The sequence below is a fragment of the Hylobates moloch genome, unplaced genomic scaffold (assembly GCF_009828535.3).
Source record: "Hylobates moloch isolate HMO894 unplaced genomic scaffold, HMol_V3 SCAFFOLD_5, whole genome shotgun sequence".
Lineage (NCBI taxonomy): Eukaryota > Metazoa > Chordata > Mammalia > Primates > Hylobatidae > Hylobates > Hylobates moloch.
In genome coordinates, this window is record NW_026652280.1 from 158,034,370 (window position 1) to 158,060,283 (window position 25,914).

At 42.7% G+C, this 25,914-nt stretch overlaps 1 protein-coding gene across 2 annotated transcripts in view; it reads left to right on the top strand.

The window, feature by feature from the left end:
- The first annotated feature begins 16,851 nt into the window (after window positions 1-16,851).
- The window catches only part of GNG12 (G protein subunit gamma 12), a 125,818-nt gene continuing 116,755 nt past the window's right edge, over window positions 16,852-25,914 (top strand). The window contains exons 1-2 of one of the 2 annotated variants that reach the window (XM_032155644.2): window positions 17,605-17,685; window positions 18,368-18,500. The gene's annotated coding sequence lies outside the window, so the exon portion shown is untranslated. Of the gene's footprint in view, window positions 16,997-17,604; window positions 17,686-18,367; window positions 18,501-25,914 lie in introns of those variants that run through there. The other variant, XM_032155643.2, reaches the window with a different exon arrangement.

The window sequence follows — 25,914 nt, forward strand, 5'->3', positions numbered from 1 at the left end:
CCACCTATGCATATTAAGAGAAGAACTCAGCAGGATGGGCCGCACTTTCAGTGATTTTGACTAGACTCTGGTTGTGTGGCCCTCAAGAATCCACCTTGATGTAGCTAAGAAGGTATGGCTTCTAAATCTGGGCTTTTTTAAAGAAATGTTGCCACCTGGTGGACACCCAGTCAATACTTTTAACAAATATTCATGAGCAATTTTAAAAACAAAGGGAAGGGTGATGTATGTTGAACTTGAGTTGTCTCTTTTAGCCTCAGCTATTTCAGCCTCAGGTGTAGGACTCTTGTTTGTACTATGCAATTTAATAGGGTTTATTCGTTTTGTAGACATGCATCAGGCTTCAGAATTTATGTTCACCTAAAAATATGACTGTTATCCACTGCCGACCTCTCCATACAAACCAAGTGCTCCTCTTATTTCCACCATCTTGCTAAAGTCACCTCCATCAACCAGGTTTTTCAATCAAGGAAGCCGGGAGTCATTCTTGATACTTCCATCTTCCTCTCCCTTCTCTCCCGCACAGCTTCTCATCATGTCTTGTCAATTCTATCTCCAAAATACACCTCAGAACTATCCACTTCTCTGTCCATCCCCTGGTACCATCTCTTGCTTGAACCAATACAATTCCTCTGTTTCTGGTCTGGGCCCTACCCATATTGCTAAACTCACCTCATCTCACCCCTCCACTGCTACTCTACATTCCAGCTACACTACCCTTCTTTGGGTTTCTACAACATCCCAAGCTCTTTCCTACCTCAGGACCTTCACATGTGCTGCTCTCTTGGGCTGAATCCCTCTCGCTCCCACTGCACTTGAATATTACCTACCCATTTTTCAGGTACAATTTGAAAATTCTTGACTCTCAGTGTAAATTGAGTCTCCATTATCCTTTTTAAATTACATTTGGTTTTTTGTTTGGTTGTGTTTTTCTTTCAGGGCACATACTTTTTGTGTTTGTTTTATATACATTTGTGTATTTATTTTTTCTAAGTTTTCTAACTCCTCATCCACTTCAAGATTATAAGTTCCATGAGGAAAAGAGCCTTATCTGTTTAATTTACCTTTGTATCCCTGGTGCCTAGCACAGAGTGTTACATACAGGGTTTTTTTTTTAAGGTAGAAAGATAGAAATCATGCTATGAACAATATTACTACTATTATGAATACTACTACTACTACCCCCTACATTCTTTTAACACATGGTTTATTAAAAATCCTTGTTGGCATTTCATCAGAGATACACAGATAGAAAATGCACATGAGAAGATGTTCAACATTATTAGGGAATTGAAAATTTAAAACATGATGAGATACTATTACACTTCTATCAAAATGGCTAAAATAAAAAATAATGACAACAACACATGCCGATGAGGATGCAGAGAAACTATATCATCCACAAATTACTGATGGGAATGTAAAATGTTTCAGCAATGCTGCAAAACAGTTGGCAATTTCTTTTAAACTCAACATGCAACTACCATACCCAGTAATGTACTCATATACATTTGTCCCAGAGAAATTAAGACTTACGTTCATACAAAAACCTGTACACAAATGTTTATGGCAGCTCTGTTGATAACAGTCAAAAAACAGAAATAGTCCATATATCATTCAGTGAGTGAATGGTTAAACAAACTTCAGTGCATCCATCCCATGGAATAGTACCCAACTATAAAAAAGGAATCAACTGTTGATACACACAACAACTTGGATAAATCTCCAGAGAATTGTGTAGAGTTAAAAAAAAAAGGCTGTTTTCCAAAGGTTACATAATGTATTATTCCTTTTTTATAACAACTTTTGAAGTGACAAAATTATAGAAATGAAGAACAGATTACTGATTGCCAGAGGTTCAGGACATGGTGGAAGGGAGTGTGATTATAAAAGGAAACATTAGGAATACTTGTGATGATGTAAATGTTTTATATCTTGACTATATTAACATCAATGTCCTGGTCATAATATTATACTACAGCTTTGCAAAAGTCACCACTGGGGAAAACCAGGAAAAGAGCACATGAGATCTTTTTATATTATTTCTCACAATTGTGTGCTATAAGATAAAAAACTTTTAACTCAATAAAAATTTCAATTAAAAAATATTTTAATGCTTTGCTGGTGACAATAAAATAAAATAAAATAAAAAAGGCCGAGTGGCTCATGCCTGTAATTCCGGCACTTTGGGAGGCCAAGGTGGAAGGATCGCTTGAAGCCAGGAGTTCAAGATCAGCCTGGGCAACATAGTGAGAACTTACCGCCATTAAAAAAAAAAAAAATCCAAAGAGGTTTCCATACATGGTGCCCCTGTCTTAGCGGTATAAGGTGCCATTTGTGGCAACTTGTCCTCTCTTGTGAGGGGTACCCCAGCACACTCCAGTTCCTAGAAATTTCACTGCAATGGCAGGCTCCTGAAGTTTTGTGGAGTTTATTTCCCACCTTCTGGCCCTCTTTGTTGTCTCAAAAGAGCTTAAGTTATTTGCACTTCCTACAGAAGTTCGCTGTATTAATGAGAGAAACGATTTGACAAACTGTCTTTTTTCTCACCCTAAGTGCTTCTATCACTCAAATCTCCACATGCTAAAACAGTGCCCATCTCCAACGCTGGCAGTAGCATGAGCCATACACCCTCACAACAGCCAGACATACTGGCCTTTTGTATTGAGGACACAGGAAAGAGATGTGGAAAAACATTTCCCCTAAAGTGTGAGCACTGTTAGTCATGAAAGCACATGTTTACGAATGCAGGTTGTACTAGGCCAGGACTGAGCATCAGATTCAAGTGAAAGAGGTCCTTGTGCATTCCTTAAGACATTTACAAAAGGTTTCTCCACTCATTCATCTTGATTAGTAGGCTCTGTAAGGCATGGGGTCCACGCTAAAGAGCCATGATAGAGGAGACCTCTCTTTCCTGAGTCTAATCTCAGTACTATCTGGCAGGAAACAGATCATTAATTTGATGAAAGTTTAATAGTGGCTACTTACAAAGATTGGGCAGTGTTCAGGGAAACCAGCAAATAATAACGTAGTATCTAGAAGCTAGCAAGAAGCAAAACATTACCACCCTAGGCCTGAAGAGCTAAGGGTTACCAGAAGAGGGGAGTTTAGCTGTGTGGAGACGGCCATGTGATAGGAGCTATGGCTTTCACTGGGGAGATGCAGTGAACCCACTGACACTCAGCTGGGAAGAAATTAGGGCAATAAATATCCCAATCTCTTATTCCTTGATTTCCTCCCATTGGTGAAACCCTGCCAGAAGCTAGAGGACAAGGGAGCCCATTGGTGCAGTCTGTGCTGGTCAGACTGCTGGGGCACAGAGCAGGATCTAGTGGGAAGAACAAGATTTAGGGCACAGTCAATTTCTTTAAAATCTAGAAATAACTAAATAAAAAACTCAAGTCCCTAAACCTCTGCGACAGCAAGAAATCCAACCACCCTTCTAACAAAGTACTGCCTTCCAAAAAAGGATTCCTGAAGAAGAAGTAGGCTTCCTGATAAAGATACACATCTTTTGTTAGCACTTGCCACCTTGCATTCACAATAGCTTCCCCATCCAGGTTTGCGTGTCTCTTCTTACCATCTCATAACTGCTGCTATAGGCTATTAGCCACTGTCTTGACTTGCGCTGTCTTGTCTTGTACCATCTTGTACTGGTACACCGTATTGGTATCCGAACTACAGACTCCACTTTTCCCTTCCTTCCCTTAGTCACTAGCCTGATGCTGGACTGTAGTGATTAACCAGCTTCACTAAAGACTTGAGGATACCCTGGGGTAATTATGACGCAGTGCAAGAATACCACTCAAAACCCAGCGTCAGACATTTCTGCTCCTGGTATCCATAGACCAATCCCTGGTAACGGTCAGGGCCTCCTTAGCTGTCACTGATTTGATCAAAGTGTTCCCTTCAATTCTCCTCAGAGTCTTTGTCTTTCCCTAACATGGCATCTTTGGCACTACCTTCATACCACTCACAGGAAAATAAGACTCAGTTAACTTCAGAATAATCTCTCTACCCAAGAAGAGTATCTTTTAAATTTTATCATCCTTTGCAGTTTTACTAAACTGGGCATCTTGTCTCCACCAGTCCTGTCTAATCTAGGCCCTAATTCTTGCTCTATGTAATAACAAAGGGCCACTTATATGTTTTACAAATAAGAAGAGTTTTTTGCTCCAAAATTATGTCAACAAGTCTCCTAGGTGAGTGTTTTTCAAATTAAGGGTCCTGACTCATTAGTGGGTCAAGCAACCCTGAGTGGGTTGCAATCAGCATTGATTTAAAAGATAAAATAGACGGAAAAAACATCAGAATGCATTATAAACAGAAAAAAATAGGCTGTGCGCAGTGGCTCACGCCTGTAATCCCAGCACTTTGGGAGGCTGAGGCGGGTGGATAACAAGGTCAGGAGATTGAGACTATCCTGGCTAACACGGTGAAACCCCGTCTCTACTAAAATACAAAAAATTAGCCAGGCGCGGTGGCACGTGCCTGTAATCCCAGCTGCTCGGGAGGCTGAGGCAGGGGAACTGCTTGAACCCAGGAGGCAGAGGTTGCAGTGAGCCGAGATCACACCACTGCACTCCAGCCTGGCGACAGAGCAAGATTCCATCTCAAAAAATAAATATATAAATAAACAGAAAAAATAATTCAGATAATTCAATAGTAAAAAAAAAAAGTTGTTTTGAATTTAGAATACAGAACTGGCCATAAGCAATGTTTAAATTTTTATCTAAATAGAAATGTTAAGAAGGGAACTTATTTTTTCTTCTCACACTTCCATCTTAACCCATAGAAAAAAGAACACTTGCACCCAGCTTCTAGGAGAGAGAACATTCCTGCCCATACTTCTACAGACCAACTCACAGATCCCCAAGGAGGAAGCAAGAGGATGCCAATCCCAGTGGATGGCACCTGGTTCACACTGGATCACTTCCTGATGGCTGCCTTGTCTGTGTCCTGTGTCCTCTCCTACTACATGCACCCATGTGCAGTGGGCCCATTTCCCCATCCTGTTCCCCTATGAGAATCTCACTTGGACACAAGCTGTCTCCTTGAGGGAGGCCTAGCAATACTTGTGCTCTCTGCCCAGATTTCTGGTCTGCAGTGGTGTGGGTGAGGCAAGCCAGCCTTTCTCTACTGCCCAGCTGGTTAGGTCAGTGGATTAGAACCTGCTGTGCAGGCCTAACCATTCTAGACTCAGCCAGTCCCCACTCAAGGGAGTAGAAAACTCCATGTTGGCTTCCAGACTCAACCCTCCAGCACAGCTAACAAGACAATCTCTGCTATTCTATCAAATACATCTGGATTTTTGTCTTGTAATTAGCTATTGATCTTTAGATAAGTGGCTCCCTCAGCAGGGAGCCTTAGAGGTTTGGGGTCCCAAACCCCACTTCAAACTCCTAATGAGGAATACATATAATTCTAATAATAAATAAAACATGTTCATTTCATGAATATTTTTATAATTTGACTCATTTGCTGTAAGAATTTAAGCAATTTTTTACTCTCTCTTAGCTTAGATTTTATAAAATAAGGTAGTAAGACTTGATATCTCATCCATAAAGTGGAAATGACACCTCATAAGGTGATAACAGAGATTTTGTAAGGCAATGCCTATAAAGCTCTTAGGATAGTGCCTTGCACACAGTAAGTGTTTAATGTTTGCTGCTAGTGTTCCTATCATTTCCTTTCAATTCTTTAAAAAACACTCTTTTATTCTGTAAATCACAGTACATGCATGCAATGACTAGAAATTTAGTCAAAAACATTCTCTCTACATTGATTTAAAATAAGAGATAATGTGAAGGTCAGTAATAGAGAAAATAAAAATGGAATTTGAGGGAGAAGAAAGTTAAATAAAACATGTTCTAAGAACAAAGAGAAAGCAAGTAAATGAGAGAGAGAAAGAAAAAGAGAGAAAGGAAGAAAATGAGCCATAATAATGGGAGGCCTAGAAACACTGATGCTTATGTACCTTTCTGTGATCTCATCCTGAATTCAAACAATACAGCTTGACAAAGATGTGACTATCAGAAATCAGAATCTGATACTACCATTATCCAGGCTGCCCCTGCTTTCTACCTGTCAAGCAAATAACTTTGTGCCTGTATAGAAAGTTGCTGGCACATGGTTAAACACAGTTGACTGAACACAGGATTATCTCTATTCCTCCTTTCAAAAAAATCCCATTAAAATAACATTAAATGAAAAACAAAAAGGTCTAAGTCTATAGAAGGAGGAAAATGAGGGAAGACCAGAGCAGACAAGAGGTGGAAAGTAGATGAACATCCAAGTGACAAGGCAACTGGCTTAGCAGAACAAGGAAAGCTGAAATCCAAATATCTAGAATATTTAGTAATCCAAATTACTAAATGTCTCTTTAGTAATTCAGTCTGTTGGGGGAATGCCAACAAAAGCAAGCTAGCTTATTCCACTAAAACCCAGAAAGGCTCAGAGATTGGAGGCATCAAGCACTTTTGAAAATAGGAATGTGGGTTGAAGCTGAAAACAGGAGGTGTCTTAGTCTGTTCTATGTTGCTATAAAGGAATACCTGGGGCTGGGTAATTTATAAAGAAAAAAGGTTTAGTTGCTCACAATTCTGATGGTTGGAAGGTTCAAGATTGGGGATCCGCTTCTGGTGGGGGCCTCAGGCTGAATACAGAGACCCCATAACGAGAAAGGAGGCAAGAGAAGTTGGGGGAGATGCCAGGCTTTTTAACAACCAGGTCTTGCGGGAACTAATAGAGACGGAACTTACTCATTCCCAAGGAGGGTATTAATCTATTCGTGAGGAATCCACCTCCATGATCCAAACACCTCCCATTAGACCCCACCTCCAACATTGAGGATCCAATTTCAACATGAGGTTTGGAAGGGTCAAATATCCAAACCATAGCAGGAAGACTGGTTGAAAGTCTTTATGAGGGCCCCTTGGAACTCCAGATTTCTGCTACTTCCTTTTGCAGCCAGCCACTCATCCCTCTCTTAACCCTGGCAGAACACTGGACACATATCCTAGTAGAATGTAAACTCCATGAGGACAGGGACTTTCATCTGTTTTGATTGCTAGTGTATCCCCAAACACCTAGAACTGTGCCTGGCACAAAGTATTAAGGGGACACTCAATACATATTTAATGAATAAGTGAATGATCAAACAGTAGAATACAGAGTACTGTACTGAAAACAAGAAGATTAAGTGAATATCTAGATTAAAAACAAACAAAAACCATGATGAGACATCCAGACTCCTGGAAGGCTGGCAGCCAGGCTTAAATCCTCCCCTTAAACCCAAGTGGGGTATCTGATCTCCTTTTGGGGGTATCTGACTAGCCCTAGGGAAGAAATCTATAGAAACCAATAGAGTTCTGAAGACCAAATAGCCAAGTCTCTGCTCTATTACCTATTGTCACCACTCCGTAAGTTCTAGACACACACAGGGGTTCCAATTAGAATCAGCCAAGAATCAGTCAACATTTAAGGAAAGCTGCTAACGTGAAAGACACAGATAAAAAGAAGAAATGTTTTACAATACACAAAAGAAAAGAAATGCAAAAGAAACAATAAAGACAATAAAAAGAACAGGAAAAAAGTCCAATATATATAATTAATACTTTCAAAGAGATGAGAAGATACTGTACCCATATAACCAGAATGTTTACTATTAAAAAATAAAGTATATATGTGGAATCAATCAGTGGGGCTGAAGAAGTAGGTATTCAGAGAATAAAAGTTCTTTTTTAAAATGCCAAGAAGACAAAACAATTGTCAAGAAAAATAGACGCTATTAGAATGTATATTTCTTAGCGAAGAAATCTATAACTTTTGAAGAAAATTATAGCCCACCGTGACATTTAATTTGAAGAATTCATAAGTATTCTCCCTACATAGAGTATACAGTACCATTAAAATAACACAAAAATAAATTTTATAAGTTTTATAAGGACACATGCAAATAAAAAGATGTATATAAGAATTAGATATACATTAGACTTAGAATGTCTATGAGCAGGAAAGAAATGGGGTAGGAACAGCGTAAAAAGGACATGACTGAAAACCATCAGCATAAACCTCCTTGGGAGAGAAATAGCAGATCTAAGCCTCGGAAAAAAAAAGAAAAGAAAACCATCAATCAATCAATCAATCAATCAATCAAGAGACGGTCATTGCATAATGCTCATCAAAATGAGCAGAAGTCACCAGCTGAGAAAAATGATTAGCCGAAGCTTTTGTGTCTGAGTTAAAAGAGAGAGTGCTATTGCATTATTCCCAATTCTTCTGGATGCAAAGGACAGAAACTCCACTTGGGCTAGCTTGAGCACACTGAAAGCAATGGACTGGCTTCCTGAAAAACCCAGGGGTAGTCCTGCTGCAGTTGGATCCAGGTATTCAGATGATGTGCACAACTCTCAGGTCTGCTATCCCAAAACTTACAGCAGTAAAATAACCTTTTTACTTTGTTCTTGAGTGTGTGTTGCGTGTGCATGTGTGTGTGTGTTAGGAATTCAGTAAAGGCTCAACTGAGCAGTTCATTTCTAGTCTACTTGGTGTCAGATGGGAAGGCCAGGGCCAAAGGTTCCTCTTCCAAAATACCTTCTTCATTCATGTGTCTGGCACTTTGGTGTTCCCTGCTCCGACCCCTACACACAGACACACCCCACAGTGTATTGTAGATTCGTTTTTACTCTATTGCTACTTCTGTAAACTACCTTTATGGTAAATAACTTCATATATTTAAAGTTTGTTATTTCCATCATCTCTTTAGCAATTCAGTCTGTTAACATGGCACCTAGGAAATAGTCATGGCCTTGTACTTGTTCTGGGTCCGTGGTTTAGTGGACCTGAGAGGCTTCACAGAGAACTAAATATATACAAATCTTGGCTGACAGCAGACTCACGTTCTTCTGAAATCACAAGCCCTGTAGCCATATTCAGTGCAGTACACAATTATAATGTGCTACATCAATGTGGGGACTAACAAACAATTGCAGACTGGATTTTGAATCTACATAGAAAAACTCCCTTCTTTTCAACTTCGGCTTGCTGTGAAAGTTTTCTTATACTTAAGCCTCAGAGGTTTTGAGGTTTTGTTTGTTTTGCAGAAGAAAGGGGCACGAATAGAGGTGCCTCATAGGAAGAGTAAGCCATCCTTAACTACAGGGAATTCAGAGACGAGATCTGTGATGTCCAAACATTTTTTATTGTATACTTCATCGGTAAGGACTTTGAGCATGTAGTCCTAATATATGTGTCTTTGTAAATTATATACCTGACCTACCATAATAACAAAAGGAAAAGACAAAAATTAAATGTAGCTGTGGTTTCTAACATTTTTTCCTGTACCTTAGAGGACTGTCTTGGAGACTAGAGTCAGAAAAAACAGTAGAGAGGCCTTTGCAATTATCAAGTGAGGTTTTTAAGAAAATTGTTCAATTGTCAAGTCCATCTTTAGGATACTGGCTAAATAATTTAAGGATGTTGATAGAAACAGTACCCTATCCTTTCCTTTTTTAGGAAGGAGGAGTAGGCACGTTATTATGGGATAGGAGGGCTGAACACTGCCGTATCCAGTGTTAGCAGTCTAAGAAAAGAGTCAGGGTGGCAATTCCATTGTGAGACATCATTAATATTTGTAAAGGGCTTACAGCCAATCAGATGAAGAGGAAGGGTCAAAATCATGATTCATTATTACCGCCATGTTCCTGAATTCCAAGCAGATTCCAAAAATGTGACCTCATCTGCCAAGAGCTTTGGCAGAGTTACAGACAGACAGTGGCTTGAGTAAAGTCACCAGCACTGCAGTGCTCAAGATCCTCCCTTTGCAGTTGAATAGAACTTGGCCTACATTCTTCTGGTTTCAGAATAGGAGCCTCCACTCTCAGCAAAATCTGTTCAATTTTCCTGCTCATCATTCGAGTTTTCTCATGATCTCCATCCTGGTCTAGCTTTCATTCAGTCATTCAATATTTAATGAGTACTACTATGTGTCAGGCAATGTTATAGGTGCTGGGGAGGCAACAGAAAACAAAACAGAGTACTTTCCCTCATGGAGCTTACAGCATGATGAGGGGGGCAGGCAATAATATTAGATAACACTAAGTTAAAAAGAAGAATAATGCATGTGTTAGAGCGACAGGGGCAACTTCTACTTTTAGTCAAGATGGAATAAAGAACTAGTTTTGCCCTCCTACCCGTAGCAACCTAAAAACAGGTAAAATAAATGAAACAACAGTTTGCAAAACACTGTGCATCAGGTGACAAGAGGACAGTGATCCCCGAGAGATGGGAAACAGATGTGGTGTATCCTACGACTCCCCCAGCACCCTCTCCTGAGGGAGTTTCCAGGCCACAGCAGAGAGGGGGAATTCAGGAAGAATCTGGTGGACTCCTTGAGTTAAGGTGATGGAGACAAGAAGAGATTAAGGAAACCAGAATTCCTAAGACAGAGAACCAGAGAGGAGAGTGTACAGAAAGAAAACTCAGAAACGAGCATGAGTATGGTGAGTGATGATGAGCTCTTGCAGGTGAAGCAACTACCCACGGCTGAGAAAAGAACCACGTGCAAGGTATTAGAGGGAATAGCACCTGATGCTCACACAGGGCCAGGAAGAGTCCCTCCTCCCACCACCCAGGCTGAAAAAAATCTCAAGATTTATGGAGCATTGAATAGACGCACAATCCCCTTTTGCTTCAATAGAGGCAGAAAACCTAGAGTGGTAACTGCTCCAATCCTGCTAAACAAATCTTAAAAGCAGGAACTGAAAGGACAAATCTGTTTCCAAACAACTTAACTATATTCCAGAATAAAGATCCAGGATATTTATAGGAATACAGAAATGTCCAGCACAATCCATCAAAGACCTCTGCAAGTAGATCCATGCCCAAATTGGTATTGGGAGTGCAGATGACTAATAAATAGAAGAAAATGTGCTCAACCTCCCTAGTAATCCAGGAAACAGGAAATAAAATAACAAGAAGACACCTGTGGAGGATTTAAACAGGCAAGGAATGTGGTCAGAACACTCTTTAAACTCATGCACTTCTATTACCTTTAAAATTTTAATGTGGTATGTAATTCTCTGGGTAGTCTCAAGACAGAAATGGTTCATATTTTTATTCTCAAAAAATACTGAGATAAATGAATAATACCAACAATAATGCCAGGATTTCAGTACTCTAAAATATGTAATACTGGAATACTGAAAGAAAATAGCATTTTTATTACATTTTCTGAGATTCCCCCATATTCTGAAGAAATATTTTATTTATTTTGGGAACCGTGTAAACTGGAGTCACTGAGGTTGCAGGCTTGGTACTTTCCATTCTCACCAGTATCTAAAGCTAGATGAAATTAACAGGTTTGTTATCAAAGTGCCAGAGTAAATACTTTCCATTCCCTTTTTAATTTAGCTTACAGGTCCACAGAGTTGCCTGTGTATGAGTCAAAACCCAATAGCATAGGCTATAGGTGAACCAATAATCTAATCATATCACAGGCTGCTTTTCTTTCTGACACCGCAGGGGCCTATGTTTTCTTCAGGGAAGGTCTAAGGTGAGTGGCTGACAAAGAGCATGTTTCTGTTGAATCATTTAATTACTTGGTATCTGAGTACATTCCATATCAAGGCCAATATCGAGCTTTTCTGGCTGAGTTCTGGAAATGAGCAACGGCCTGGCATTGCTCAGACTAGCATTAGTTAGCCTTGCTCATGTGAGTTCTGCAAATGGGAGCTTTGATGCTGGATACTGCTGACTGTGAAGGAGAAAAATCCCCAAACCTCCTCTGTATATCTGGAGGCTAGATGGATCGTGTGGGAAGGGTGTGATGAGGGAAGGGGAAAAGAGAGAGATTTACTCCATCTAATTCCCAGCCTCTCCTCTGGAGCTGGACACCCTCCCCTCCTCCTCAGCTGGGCTCCTTCAGCTTCCCTGTTTGCTCTCCTCCAGGTCTACGTCTATTCTTTAGAACCTTGCCTCTCTTCCGCCAGGACAATTTATTTTGTCAAGGACTTCCTCAATTATTCTGTCTCGGAGAGGTCCAAGCCAGGAAAGGGAAACCTCAGCTCTCCTCCTAGTACTTTCTCCAGTGGAACAGCATCTGAGGGCAAACTGTAGAATAAGATGGTGATCTTATCAGGAGGATGAGAAGGAAGAGGAAGAGGAGGAGGAAAAGAATAAGGAAGAGGAAGAAGAAGGAGAATATACAGACCTTAGCTACCCAAATACTAATATTGTCACTGCTCTGTTATAATCACTACTCAGAACTGGAATATACTTTAAGATATACAGCCTATACATATTTTTAATAGACATTCAGATAAATTGAAATCTGAAAAAGTAGAAGCTAGGTTGCAATTTGCCATGCTGAAAATGTTTTCCAGTCCAACTGTCTACACCAGAGGTTGCCACACTTCTTTCCTAAAGGGGCAGATAAACACTTCAGGCTTTGCAAGCCATAAGCTCTGTTACAGCTATTCAGCTCTTACCTTTGTAAAAACAAAAGCAGCCATAGACAATAGGGAAATGAATGAGTGTGGTTGTGTTCCAATTAAACTTTATTTACAAAAGATGTGGTCCTTTGGCCCTCTGGCCATAATTTGCCAACTCCTGGTCTGCACAATGCCTTTTGCCTTTTTATATTATGAAAGAAAGATACATTTATGATATGAAAAAGGACATGTTTATAGAAAAGCTACACATTCACTGTGAAAAAATTTGTGCAGTATAAAAAAGGTAGGTTACCTGAGATCTCACCACCCTGAGAAAGTCACTGTTGCTATTTTGACAAACATCACTGCAGATACACTTATAGAAGAGAGTCGTGTGTATGTATGCTTTTTTATACATGAATGGAAAATTCTCCACATGGTGGTTTATAATCTGCTATCTATGCTCAAGAATGCATTGAGGGCATCTTTTCACGTGAACATATTTAGATCTATATCTTTTTTTCAGAGTGCGTTAGAGGGAGGTATCTTATCTCTTGTGATGGGCATTTGGGTTGCATCGTTGATATCCTCGAAATCTCTACTTTCTAAGAGACCACTGGTTGAACTCCTCCAATGATAGGAAATTCATTAACTCTTGAGCCCATATTTTTTACTTCTAGACAACAGTATCTGGGGACTTCCACTCCCTAGAGCTAGAGGGCCTATTGCAGTCATAAGCCAGAGAGCTCATATTGAGTTAGTAATCAACTAACTTGCATGGGTGCCTCCATTTTGGGTCACTCCCACCCAGGCCTCTGAAGGTTTCCACCCATGTAAGTGTGGAACTATGCTAAATTGCCTTCTGATCTGTAGCCACAGTTTTGGTCATAGCTCCTGCCTATGGCAATACACGTTTCAACAGGTTACTTGGGGATTTCCAAGACTGTGGGTGCTTCTCCCTGACCTAACTTCTACATGGAAATATGGCAGCCTCTGACTGAGCAGAAAAACCAGTTTGGAAGACACTTACTCCCAGGTGACCTACTCAAAAGGAGGGAGCTCTCCCTGCCTTCCAGGGCAGGTCCAGACAAAGAGTGAAGCCATGTGCAACAGGACCAATAAAATCCACAGGGAGCAAAGCTGATATCCCAAAAACGTTGTTCTGAAGTGAGATCTCCATCTCTAAAAAAAAATAAATAAAAAATTGTTCTGAAGTCTGTAACCTAATCACCGAGAGACTGACTGATTTGCCTCACTTTTTAATTTCTTCACCATCTCTTTCTGACTCATCCTTTAGCTACGGTGTTGTAATTGAATATTAAATAGAAATTCACAGTAGATTGACATATGAATTGCAATTCATTAAAAAAAAAAACTGTCCTGAATTATAAAACCACTTCTCTTGCTTGTCCCATGAGGGATTAAATGGCCAAGAAAGCCACTTTTTAAAACTAAAATTTAATTTCCATAGAATTGGGACTTTAGAGCCATTCTCTTACAGTCTCTTTATTTTAAAGACAAGCAGAGATCCAGCAAAGTTAAGTGACTGTCTCAAATTTACACATGTTAATGGCAAAGCCAGGACTTAATCCCAAAGACCTTATCTCATAAAGCATAAATTTCACTCCACTCCACTGACACTCTTTCATAGGAAACTGATTTATTTGTTTTGAATGCCACTGGGTGAGGGGGTAGAAAATAGTTCATTAACTATTTTATAGCAAGAACATAAAAAAAAGGAAGAAAAAAAGTTAAAAGAAGGCTAGAGAAAGAAAAAAAAAATAAGAAACCAAACAGGCTCATGGAATTCGGCCCAACAGCATAGGGAACTCTGTAGACAATGTAGATCCACCCAGTTATCACAAATATGAGCAAAGGAGCTGAAATATTTATTCCTCCACACTGGCTAAAGGCTAGGGATAGAGGTGGAGGACATTAATCCTATGCATTTCCAGCTGCCCTGTGCCCAGGCAAAGCGAATCCTGCAGCTGGAGCTGGTATTCCGAGAATAAGATGTGGGTGCTGGCAGGTGGGAATGAAAGCACGCCTGGAACCAGTGTGCACGCAACTGGAAAAGGACTGGAGGGGTATGGCCAAGCACTGACAGCAATTGCTGGAATTAGGCATGTACTTTCACATAAACTAGGGTAGAAGATTGATGCTTGCTTTTCAAACCCATGATTACATGCTTGGAGTTACTAACTGCCAGGGTAATACATGTACAAAATAACAAAAGTGAGTCAATAAAAAATACAAATAAAAAATAGGAATTACAGTGGTATGAAAATGGAATGTGAATCATTTAAGTTTGGGAAACATCAGCAGAGTAGAAAGGACACTGGATCGAGGGCATGGATAAAAGCACAAAGTATGGGGTCAGCCAGCCAAGGTTTGAATCCTGGCTCTGCCAGTTTTGCTCTGTATGACCTAACCTTCCTGTGACTATGTCCTTAGGTTGTTAGGAGAATTAAAAGGTTTAATATACGTAAAGCACTTAAAGCAACATCTGCCATGCAGGAAGTGCTGGTTAAGTATTAGCTCTTATCATTCCTGCCTTGCTATTAGGTTGATGCAAAAGTAATTGCGGTAATAACTTCTGTACCAACCTAATACTAACTCGATCAGTGCTTCTCAAACTATCTGTATTTTATTTTCAATCTGTTGCAGGCTGATGCCTTTCCACATAAGAGAAAAATGAAATAAACAGACATAAAATACAAAGCTGCATTTTAAACGATTTAACAGACATAAAAGTACTCTGTCAAATTGCTATAAGTTTCTACATGCTCATCTTCAATTTCTATGCTCATCCCTTTGTAGATGAGTAACGGTTTGCAGACTGTCACTATTCTGTGAACCACACTTTGAACAGCACTCAACTAGAAAACCTTCAACAAGCCACTTAAGTTACTGGTGGCAATACGTGGTGTTCCAGCTTCCAGGTTTTTGCAAGAGACTAATGAGAGAAAAGTAAGAGTAAGTACATGAAAGCACCTAATAAACTATAAAGTGTCCCAGGAAGGGAAATTAGTAGCATGGCTTAGAGGAGTCTATTCTGTGGTCTGTGGCCAAAAAATACAAACTCTAGTATGCCACCCTCTCAGTCCCTGTGGTGTCAAGCTGTTCTGTTTCAGGTGTATCATTTGAACTGTTAGTACCTGTGAATCAGTCAAGCATTTCCTGATGCTGAGCAGAACAGGAAATAAAGACCCCTCTGGCAGTCTGTGGCTTGCATCCCAAAAACCACCGCCATCCGCAGCTTGCTAAGACCACACTCCCGGGGCAAGGCATGCATTCATACACCTACTCTACCTGTGACACCTCTTCTACATGTGCAAATGATTTCACTAAACCTGATACTTGCTTAGGGGTCAGAAGGAAAGCAAGAGGGAATATAATGCCCTGACTGCAGTCCCTAGTTCCCAGATTCCCCAAGGCCCACTTGTCCTCTGTTGGTGAAACTCAATACACATACATCCCTCACCAATGCTTTCAGACTCCATTTCAAGTGTGGACTCTGCCCACACTGGTTCTAAGTGACCTACTTTGGCCTCACCTCGTTTCTCTCCACCCTGTCAAACAAGAAAGCGGCCACCTAGGGATACTCTAGAAGTCCACTGAGTGGTTTTCTGAACATCCAGCTTCTTTACTCTTTCTGGACTCCAAGAAGGCAAGCCCCTGTCTGATTCATCTTTGTACCTCTCCCACCACCTTTCGCATCGCGGTGGGTACACAGCGGGTGCTTGGTAATGTCTGTCGAATGGCCGAAGGAATAGTACAAAATCTGTGGAAGCAGAAATGGCTCCTCCATTTACCCGACCTTGAACCCTTCCAGAAAAGACCAACCAAATCCGATTAACTCATTAGGCAGAACTCTGCCAGGTACTGGGCATTCGGAAGCAAATTTCAGGGGGTCGGGGCAGATGCACGGGAAGCTCACGGTGGGTGGATGTACCACAAATTCAATAACCCGCAGTTAGACCTCCACTTTCTGGGAAAGTCTCTCCGTGGCCCCAGGGCCCTTTAAACGTTCCTAGGAGCGTTTTCCTCCATAGTTCCTGGAACACACACGAACTTCTGTGTAGGGTCTGGCCGCGCCCATCCTCACAGCCTGGGGGCCGCGGGCACGGGGGCCGGCGAGGCGTTCGCACGCGAAGGAAACGTGCGGGGAGTCGGGGCGGCCCCGCGGAGGGGCGGGTCGCAGAGTGGGGCCCTCAAGTCTAGAACTTCAGGTCCTCCAGGAGAACTAGAGGAAGGGGGATGGCCACAGACGGCCGGACGTCCATCCACCGAGCTTCCCCAGGCCGGGCCTCGGCCCTCCTCCGGCGGGGCCGCCACGCGGGCTCCGCGGCCCGGGGCAGCACAGCCAGGGCGTCCGGGCGGGAGGCAGGGCCGGGCGCGGAGGAAGGAGCCCGGGGCCGCCGCCGCCCCGCCCACCCCAGCGAGGCGGAGCCGGCGCCCGGAGGAGCAGGAGGAGGAGGAGGAGGAGAGGTCGGAGCCGTCTCCAGGAGCCCTTAGAGACCGAGTCCCGGCGGCGACGGCGGGGGCAGCGCACGGGCAGGCGGGTGAGTGCCGAGCGGCGGGCGCGGGCGGCGAGTCGGGTCCCCGCGGGGTCGGGGCGCGGCGCGGGGCGTCGGCCAGCGAGTTCGGGGGCCGCCTCCGAGTCTCGGGTGCTGGGAAGCGAGATGGAGGGAGGGAGCGGAGGGAAGGAAGGAAGGAAGGAGGGAAGAGTGTCCTGGAGGGCGGGGACTGGTCGGGGCGCTGGGCGCCGGAGACCGGGGGGAGGGGAGGAAGGGGCCAAGGGACACCCGGACCCAGAGCAGAAACGGCGCGTTCCCTCGACGGGCGGCCGCCCGAGGTCGCGGGAAGCCGGCGCCCCCACGGCTGTGGCTGGGGCTAGGGCTGGGGTGGAGGGAAAGGTCTCCCCCTTGGGCTCGCTTGCCTCCGCGCCAGCCTGCGGCCGTGCGCCCCGCGCCGGGTTGGGAGGCCCCCGGTGTTCCCAGCCCCGGCTCGTGGTGGTGCCGGGCGTCGGAGGAGGGCTGGCATCTGGGGGCGACAGGGACGCCACGCCCCTCTGCCTACTTTCTCCCTCCCCGGACCAGCCGGCGGGAACGCAGCCTTGGAATCCGCTGGGCGCTGGGGATCTGGCAGGGAAATAGCGGGTCGCAGAGGGGAGGGCCCGTATGACGCCCCCCGCGAGGGACGCCCGAGTGGGGACCCGAGGCCGCTCTTCTGCAGACCATATTTGCAAGTGGTAAGGGGGAGGTTGAGGCTCAGTCTGGCGTGATTTTTTTTTTTTTAAATTATTGCCCCGACAGTTATCCCGTGGGGCAGGGTGACTTCTGTCTTTCATTTTAATTAGGGCGTGTCAGTTAAAGCTAACTTTAAAACGCTGTCACGTAGCGCCTCCCGTCACTCACTCGTCCCTCGCTTTGTCCTGTGCACTGAGCTTAAATCATTCGTAACTCACGATAAGGGAGCCGTGGTTCTCGTTCCCGTCGCCGCGGCGGAGTGAAACTTGGCCCGGCGGGGACTGAGCGGGGGCTGTGCCGCGGCCGGTCCTCCCGTGGGGTCGTCCTGCCGGGCGCGGCTGTGTACAAACAAGCGGGGCGAGGAGGACGTCTCTGAACGCCGGGGGTGGAAGGGAGGCTCCCGCGCCCACGTGTCAGGGCGCGTTTCATGGCTGCTCCCAGCGGAAACCAACGGGAATTTATGAGACCGTGCGGAGTTGGACAAACTTCACATGATGAGCTTCCTTCCCATCAGTTCCTTCCTCCCCCCCGCTGCCTTCGCCGACACAGTTTATGTTTCCTGGGGCGGTTGTAGCTTCGCCTGAATAGGCCGCCTGTCATGAATCTTTTGGATGTCGTCAGAGGCAGGGTCTGCGTCTGTGCCTTCTCTGTTTTAAAAGCGGAGTTTGGCTTTGTTTTTAAAAGTGCTGGTCACCAGACTGCAGCGCTGGAAGTAAATGATCGCAGGATGGCGGCCCTCACCTAGGAGAACCAGGAAGGCAGGCAGCGCCGGAACGACGGGGTTGAGGTTCACTGTTGCCAAAACAGTCACACTCAAGTAAGGAGCTGTTTTGTTTTTGTTTTTTTAACCAAATTATGTGTGCTAGCAAGCCCCACTTCTAGTAAACTAACGTTATTCGCACACGCAACGTTTAAAGTAATCAAACATTTTACAGAGTCTGAAGTGATAAAAGGACTTTCAGATAAAATGTCCAGTCCCTTTGCCTTCTCTAATAGTTAACCAGCGCCGTAAAGCCCTGGTTTAAGTCCAAAAAATGCTGAAAAGTCTACTGCGTCGTTAGACCTTATCAATAATGCAGTCCTATTTTTGCTGTATTTAACTCACGTAATTTACTAGATGTCGAACCCCCAACAGGGCACACAGCACTTAGATTTGTGTAGAAATATATGAAAATGAGAATCTGTGTTTCACAAGAGCCTGAAAAAAATAGTATTATAAAAATTTCCTTTCCAGAAAGCTCCAATCTTACTTGAAAGCTGTCTAACAATTAGATTTGTGGATTTGTGTTGTCACTTGTTAGAGAATATCGGTGGTTTATTAAAGTGTGAGAGCAAAGGGCGTCATGGTTAGAAAACTTGAGGAAGTGGTTAGCCAATATCAAATTAGTTTTTTTTTTAATTGTTGAAAACTTCTGTCTAGCAGGAAAAATATTCAGATTTAGAATTATGTGATTTATTGTGTTTTGCTTTGTTGTGGAGTTTTATGTTAGCTTAAGCTTAACCTAGGAAGGCAAGTTGTGAAAGTCAAGTAAATTTTTCTGAGCCCTAACTTGGAAGAGAAGCTTGTTTAACAGTGATTTGGGGTGTTGGCTTTGGAGTCAGACTTAGATGAAAATATTAGCTATTTAACCTTTTTCAGTCTGATTTATAAGATGGGGATAATAATGGTTTCTATCTGTAGGGCTTTACAGAAAGTATATGAAAACTTTGTCTTTGGAAAACACTTAAACTGGACTTAACACACAGTACATGGTCAAAATTATTAGATATTTATCTAGCTTGTTCAAGGAGCAGGCTACTGGATAAATTGCAGGGTGGCAGCTTGAACCTTCCGGAAATGCTAGATAGAGCAATTTCAAATTCTACAGAAAGTAACTGGTGTGTGTGTGTTTGTGTGTATGTATGTGTGATGTTTCTACCACAGCAGTATGAATAATTATGATTAAAGGATTAATAGTTCTAATATGCTTTTAGTGCTAAAGTTACAGTTGGATAGTAATTTCGACAGTCAGAAACATTGCATTATCCTTTACATTTAAAGAGAATTTATATTTCAAATAGTTGTGTTTATTAGCCCTAGGTAGGAAATTAAGCCAGGAACGGAAGTATTCATCTTTAACAAAGTGTAATTCTTAATCAAAGTATGAAAACATGTGACCCAAGGGTATCCGGTTATTTACTTTTGCATGTACTGATGTGCAAGGGCCAACAGATAAGCCATAAGCAGTGTTAGGCTGATTGTGAGTGGTTGTTTTATTTGTAAACTTTCGTGAGATTGGGTGTTCAGTTAATTCAGGAACTCTACTCATCACATTGTTGACTCATTTCCTAAAATCTAAAAAATTTTTTAAATGCCTTCATCTTGCCAGGCGCTGTGGCTCACGCCTGTAATCCCAGCACTTTGGGAGGCCGAGGTGGGCGGATCACCTGAGGTCGGGAGTTCGAGACCAGCCTGACCAAGATGGAGAAACCCCCATCTCTACTAAAAATACAAAATAAACCAGGCATGATGGCGCATGCCTGAAGTCCCAGCTACTCGGGAGGCTGAGGCAGGAGAATCAGTTGAACCCAGGAGGCAGAGGTTGCGGTGAGTCGAGATCGCGCCATTGCACTCCAGCCTGGGCAACAAGAGCAAAACTCTGTCTCAAAAAAAAAAAAAGCCTCGCTCTTTAAAACAAACCCTTTAAAGCTTCTTGTTTTTGTCTTAATGCACGTCAGGTGCACAGAATTGGGCTGAACCAGGAGCTTCGCTCATGCCACAGATGGTTTCTCATTTTACTGATTACTCCACTGGGACACAGATGTTGTTTATAATTTAAATAACTAAAAAGGGTACAGTGTTATTATTAATTGTTTCTTGCCTATGACATTATGCTCTGAAACAATTGAAGCATTTGATTGAGTAAATTATTGATTCTTTTCACTCCTAGAACATAACATAGTGATTTCTGGCTCATACTTCTAGGTGAGTAGACTGTGAGCAAGTTACTTAATCTATGCTTCAGTAAGTGTTGTGAGGAATACATGAGCTAGTCTATGTATATAGCATTTGGAATAGTGCCTGGTGCATAGTCCACATTCAATAAATGTTAACATTAAATTATTGGAATTTTCTCTAAATGTTGTATAATGAGCATGCATTATTTTTGTAACAGGAAAACAGCTATACAAAATTTTAATATTTCCCCCAAATCTAAAAAAAGCTCAGTAATTTAGATAGTCCTGCCAAATAGTACTTAAAAAGTAAGAGAATTAGGCAATCATTTTGTCTTTTAAATGTGAAATGGTTTGCAATATTAATTTGTTAAACAAGTTAATTCTTCCAAATCTCAATTCCATTTTCTTTTTTATTAGAGACTTTAAAAAATCAGTAATGCATGAAGTCTGTTACAGTTTAAAATGGGGAAAAGCAATATGCACAGTTACATTGTGTTATTACAATTACAGCTAGCTTAAAAATTATTTTTAAACTGTAAGAAAAGGCTAGAAGAAAATACAAATTGGTGATGGGATTACGGTGCTCCCCCACCCCCAACCTGCTTTTCCCCTATTTTCCACAATGCGCCTATATATATACTAAAATATAATTCATTTGTGTAATAGTTACTAAACAAATCTGGTTTATTAACTACAAATACTAAAAGAAAATTGCGTAATAGTTACTAAAAAACAAATCTGGCTTGTTAACTACAAATAGCAGGATTTTGTTGTTGTTTTGGAAAAAGCACCAACTTTATGGCAGTTGAATGTCCTTCGGTTAAATGTCAAAACCTTTGCAGTGAGAATTGTTGAGCAGTAAAAGAGAAGGCCTTTCAGAAGCTTGTAGTTTGATCTTCATGAAGAATATTTGAAAAGTCTGCCAGTGGGTTTTTAGGATCTGCATATAGACCTAGTCCACCAACCTTGACTTTATGGAAGTTGTGACTTCCCAGATCCAGGCCTGCATTGATGAGCTGCGTTTTTACAGCACCTTCAGTATATCAGACACCTGGAAGACAGTAATGAGGCAGATATTGGTGCGCTTAGTTTAACAGGAAGGTTGGATAGATAAAAACTAATTACAGCACAATTGTATATATTATATATCCTGAGCCCTTTCTAAACCCTTCCCATATACAGTCTTGCCCAGTTCTCACAACAGCCCAGAGGGGGAAGCTGAGTTTCCTTAAAGGTCTGAACCTTGCTCAAGTTGCAAGGACAGAATTTGACCCAGAAGCATCTTAACTCCACATCTCATGCCCTCTGCACGGCGATGGAGGTGCATCCAGCCAGAGGTGAGAGTGAAGTGGGTTTTATGGAGTCAGTTTTGCTTAAAAACTATAAATCCAATCAAGAGAAACATGAGGAGGACACTCCTTTTAGGTGACCTTCCTGAGGAGAATCATCAGTGCCTCTCCATCAGACTTGCCACCCTTTAGCCATAGCAGTTAACACTTCCAAATGGCTGCTGAGACCCAGCAGGCCTGAAACGCACACAAAGGCCCAGTCCTTGGTGACCCTGTGAAGTCTACCTCTTTCATCCCTGGACTCCCAAAGGGGGCCTGGATAGTACAGATGAAGGAACTGACTTGCTAAGTCCTGTTCTAGGACCAGCACATACCCACAGATCCTGACCTCCCCACTTTCCTCCCTTAGGAACCACGGGAGAGTAGTTAACAGGTAGCGTGGATCCAGGGCAGATGGTGGAGGTGACTTGACCTAAGATAACTTCTAGCTAGATTATTCCGTTTATTGGAGAGTCTCTTGAAAATCATTTCTGATGTCACTTAAGTGTTTGGTTTATCATGTTAGGCTTTATTGGGTATCGTAAAAGTGCTTAGTTGTAAAGTGTCTGGTTGCCATCCTGTGACAGGGAGGGTTTTTGTCTTCTTTTAATGGGTCTGCATTTCAGAGAATTACTGTATAATAAAAACTGGAGTGTTGGCTGGGTGCAGTGGCTCACGCCTATAATCCCAGCACTTTGGGAGACCGAGGCGGGCGGATCACGAGGTCAAGAGATCGAGACCATCCTGGCTAACATGATGAAATCCCATCTCTACTAAAAATACAAAAAATTAGCCAGGCATGGTGGTGGGCGCCTGTAGTCCCAGCTACTCGGGAGGCTGAGGCAGGAGAATGGCGTGAACCTGGGAGGCGGAGCTTGCAGTGAGCCGAGATTGCGCCACTGCACTCCAGCCTGGGCAACACAGCAAGATGCGATCTTAAAAAAAAACAAAAAAACAAAAAACAAAAAAAACGGGAGTGTTGGAGACTGTTAAGACTTAATACTTTCAGTTCTCCCGGAGGGTTAGTAGCTAAAAGTTCTAAGAGATTGGTTGCTAAAATCTGTAATTTTCAGTTTCGTTGATTGTATAATAAGTGGTGACTTTGGGCCCAGAGTCAGAAGGCTTTGTATTCTGTGTGCTTTCTGACACAGTAGGCCACCACTCTCCTTGCAGGCAAGGTCACGTAAGTGACACAGGATCCCCTTTGGTTGACCGAACAGAGAAGTATAAGCTCTAGTTGAACTTGAGTTTGCGTGATCACACATGCTCACTGGAGTGCAGTCTGAATCACTTGCCATCTCTGCACTTGCACTGTGTGTAGAGAATTGTCTTGATTCAGAATGGCTGTGTGCAAACTCACATGAGCCCATTGGAGGCAGAATCTTAACTTCACTGATGTGAAACAATCAGGCTTTTATTTAGCTTCAGATGGCACTAGCCAAGACGTCCTTGACCACTGGACACTAAACCCTTAACTCGCCACTGGGACCCTTTGACTCAGACCCCAAGCTTGCAGTTACCTCAAATTTTGTATTTTTTGGGGGGGGGATAAATTATTGCAGAGGAAAAACATGAGGTTTTTTCTCAAATGAAGACTCAAACTGAAATCCATTAAATCCCAACATGAGCTAAATCTAAGGATGGAAAGAGGAATCAGAATCTAAAAGCCTCTTGGACTTTATTGAGGCTTATTGAAGACCTTATTGAGATAACATCATCATACCAAGTTTAACCAGAATCTCAGGCAAATTAGAAAGGCGTAACCTTTAGACTGGGTGCCTGAGCTGTGCCTAGACTAATGGAACCTTCTGAATTATTAGACCATGGCCTGCACATTAGACCATGGGGCTTCATGTGGGTATATAAGGTCATGATTGGCTGTGCAGATAAGTTGTCATGGGAGGGTTGGATGTCTGGCCAAGAAGCAGAAGGAATGGATTGTGACTTCTTGACAGGGATACCTTGAATTGTTATACAGGTTGTTCACTGCACAAGAGTGCCTGGGCAAGGAGGCAAATGGGAGGCTCACATCTGCCAAACAGACAAAAACCACATGCATCCTGGAGTGGGATTGCCTCCGCTAGGACAAAAGGGAACTTCTTTCTGATGCTATCAAGCCTGCAAAAGGCTAGGTGTACATGGAGGGATTGCCTTTTTTTAACACACACAAAGGCACAATATGGCTACTGGCAGCTCTGCTTCTCAAAGCCCCTACAGCCACAGTAGTCCTCTAGATGCCATCAGCTGGCAGAATCTCTCACTTAACCATTTGGTTTATCATGTCAGGTTTTTTGGGAAACGTATAAACTTCATGAATGTCAGTGGAATGAAGGAATAAAACCATGTTTTCTGTGGTGTGTGTCAGCAAGGTACATGTAAAAAAGTAGTACTGATTATATATGCTAGGAAACATTCAGCGGTACACGTTGCCTATGATGAGTTTCTTTCTCTTCAATTCATTATTTCTAAGGGGCAGGTAAAGACCAGCACTTTGGGTGCTGTTGACATTGTTTATTGCTAGTCGAACACCAGCATGGTCGGTATTGCCTAATACCTGCCAGGGTCACCGGCACGCGTTGTGTAGTTGGCCTGGTGCAGGGTATGGAGTAGTAGCTCCGATGTGGAGTGGGATTCATGTTATTTATTGACCAGCCATAGGCCTTTTTCCTTGGGGACAGGATGCAAGTAACAGTGGTTGCAGGAGCCTTTGGAACTTACCTAGGAGTAGCTGCTGCTTCTGGAAAAAGGCTTCTAGTTTAGGCTAAGAGGTGCGGAGCCTTGTTGCCAAAGGTACCGCAAACTCAGAGAGTTTGTCTGTGTTCCCCTTAGTACCAACTGGTACTACTTTCATGCTTTTTTAAGTTGATCCTTTAGAAAGCCTGTAGCCAGAATCAACTTCCTCCTCCTGGCTCCTCTTCTGGGAGGCATGGGCACAGCCTGTAGGATCAGCCATGTTTAGTGAATCTAACTGCTAAGGCAGTGGTCCTGAGGACCAAGTTGCTGGTTCATACTTCGGACCTAGGCCATCTGCTGTTTTCTGGAGACAATACACCTTGTGAAAACAACTAAAAGATGCAGAAATGTGAATGCCTTTCACATTTAACCTGGTTAAATGCAGCCATCTTCAGACATACTCAGATTCCCAAAGCAGAAAGAGCAGAAGATGACAATTCCTAAGAATTTCTTACAGAATTTCTTTAAATAGCAAATTCACCTGTTGTGTTTATAGTATGATTTGATTACACAAAATTCCAGGAGTCTCAAGTTTTCAAAGAGTATCTCTGTCAAATTAAGCAGAATATTCCAGCGCATGCCTTGCCCTCTTTTTTAACATAAATATTTGATGAGCAGCGTGCTTTATCCAAGAGCAAATCAATGCTCCTGGCAGGCTGCCTGGGAGGTAATCCTAGTGTTCCTGCCTTTGCCTCCCATTCACCTACAGTTCTCTGACTTCCTTCTGGCTGTAATAAATATCCGGGGGCTCAGAGCCACCCACATCCAGCAGGTAATATAACACAGGGTAGAAATTGCCCTCTCCACACTCACTGTGCTCACCTCCTGAACTCTGGACTGAGATTGCTCTGACTGACTTTCACGTGAGAACCTACCTGCCTAAACCCAGGTTTCTTCAACTTCTCCTCCTGGGCTGTTGAACTCCACCTCAGCTTTATCTCTTCCATGCCAATCTTGTCCTGTTCTTCATTCACACTTCCGGGAAAATTGCTTATACAACTTCAATATTGAAAATATATATGATCTTCAAAAACATTATAACCATATGCAAAGGTAAACATTTTTGACAATTTCTTACAAGAATTCCCTACAAGATTTCTTTTCTTTTCTTTCTTCCTTTTTTTTTTTTTTTTTTGAGACAGGCTCTCACTCTGTCACCCTGGCTGGAGTGCAGTGGCACAATCATGGCTCACTGCAGCGTCGACTTCCCTGGCTCAGGTGATCCTCCCACCT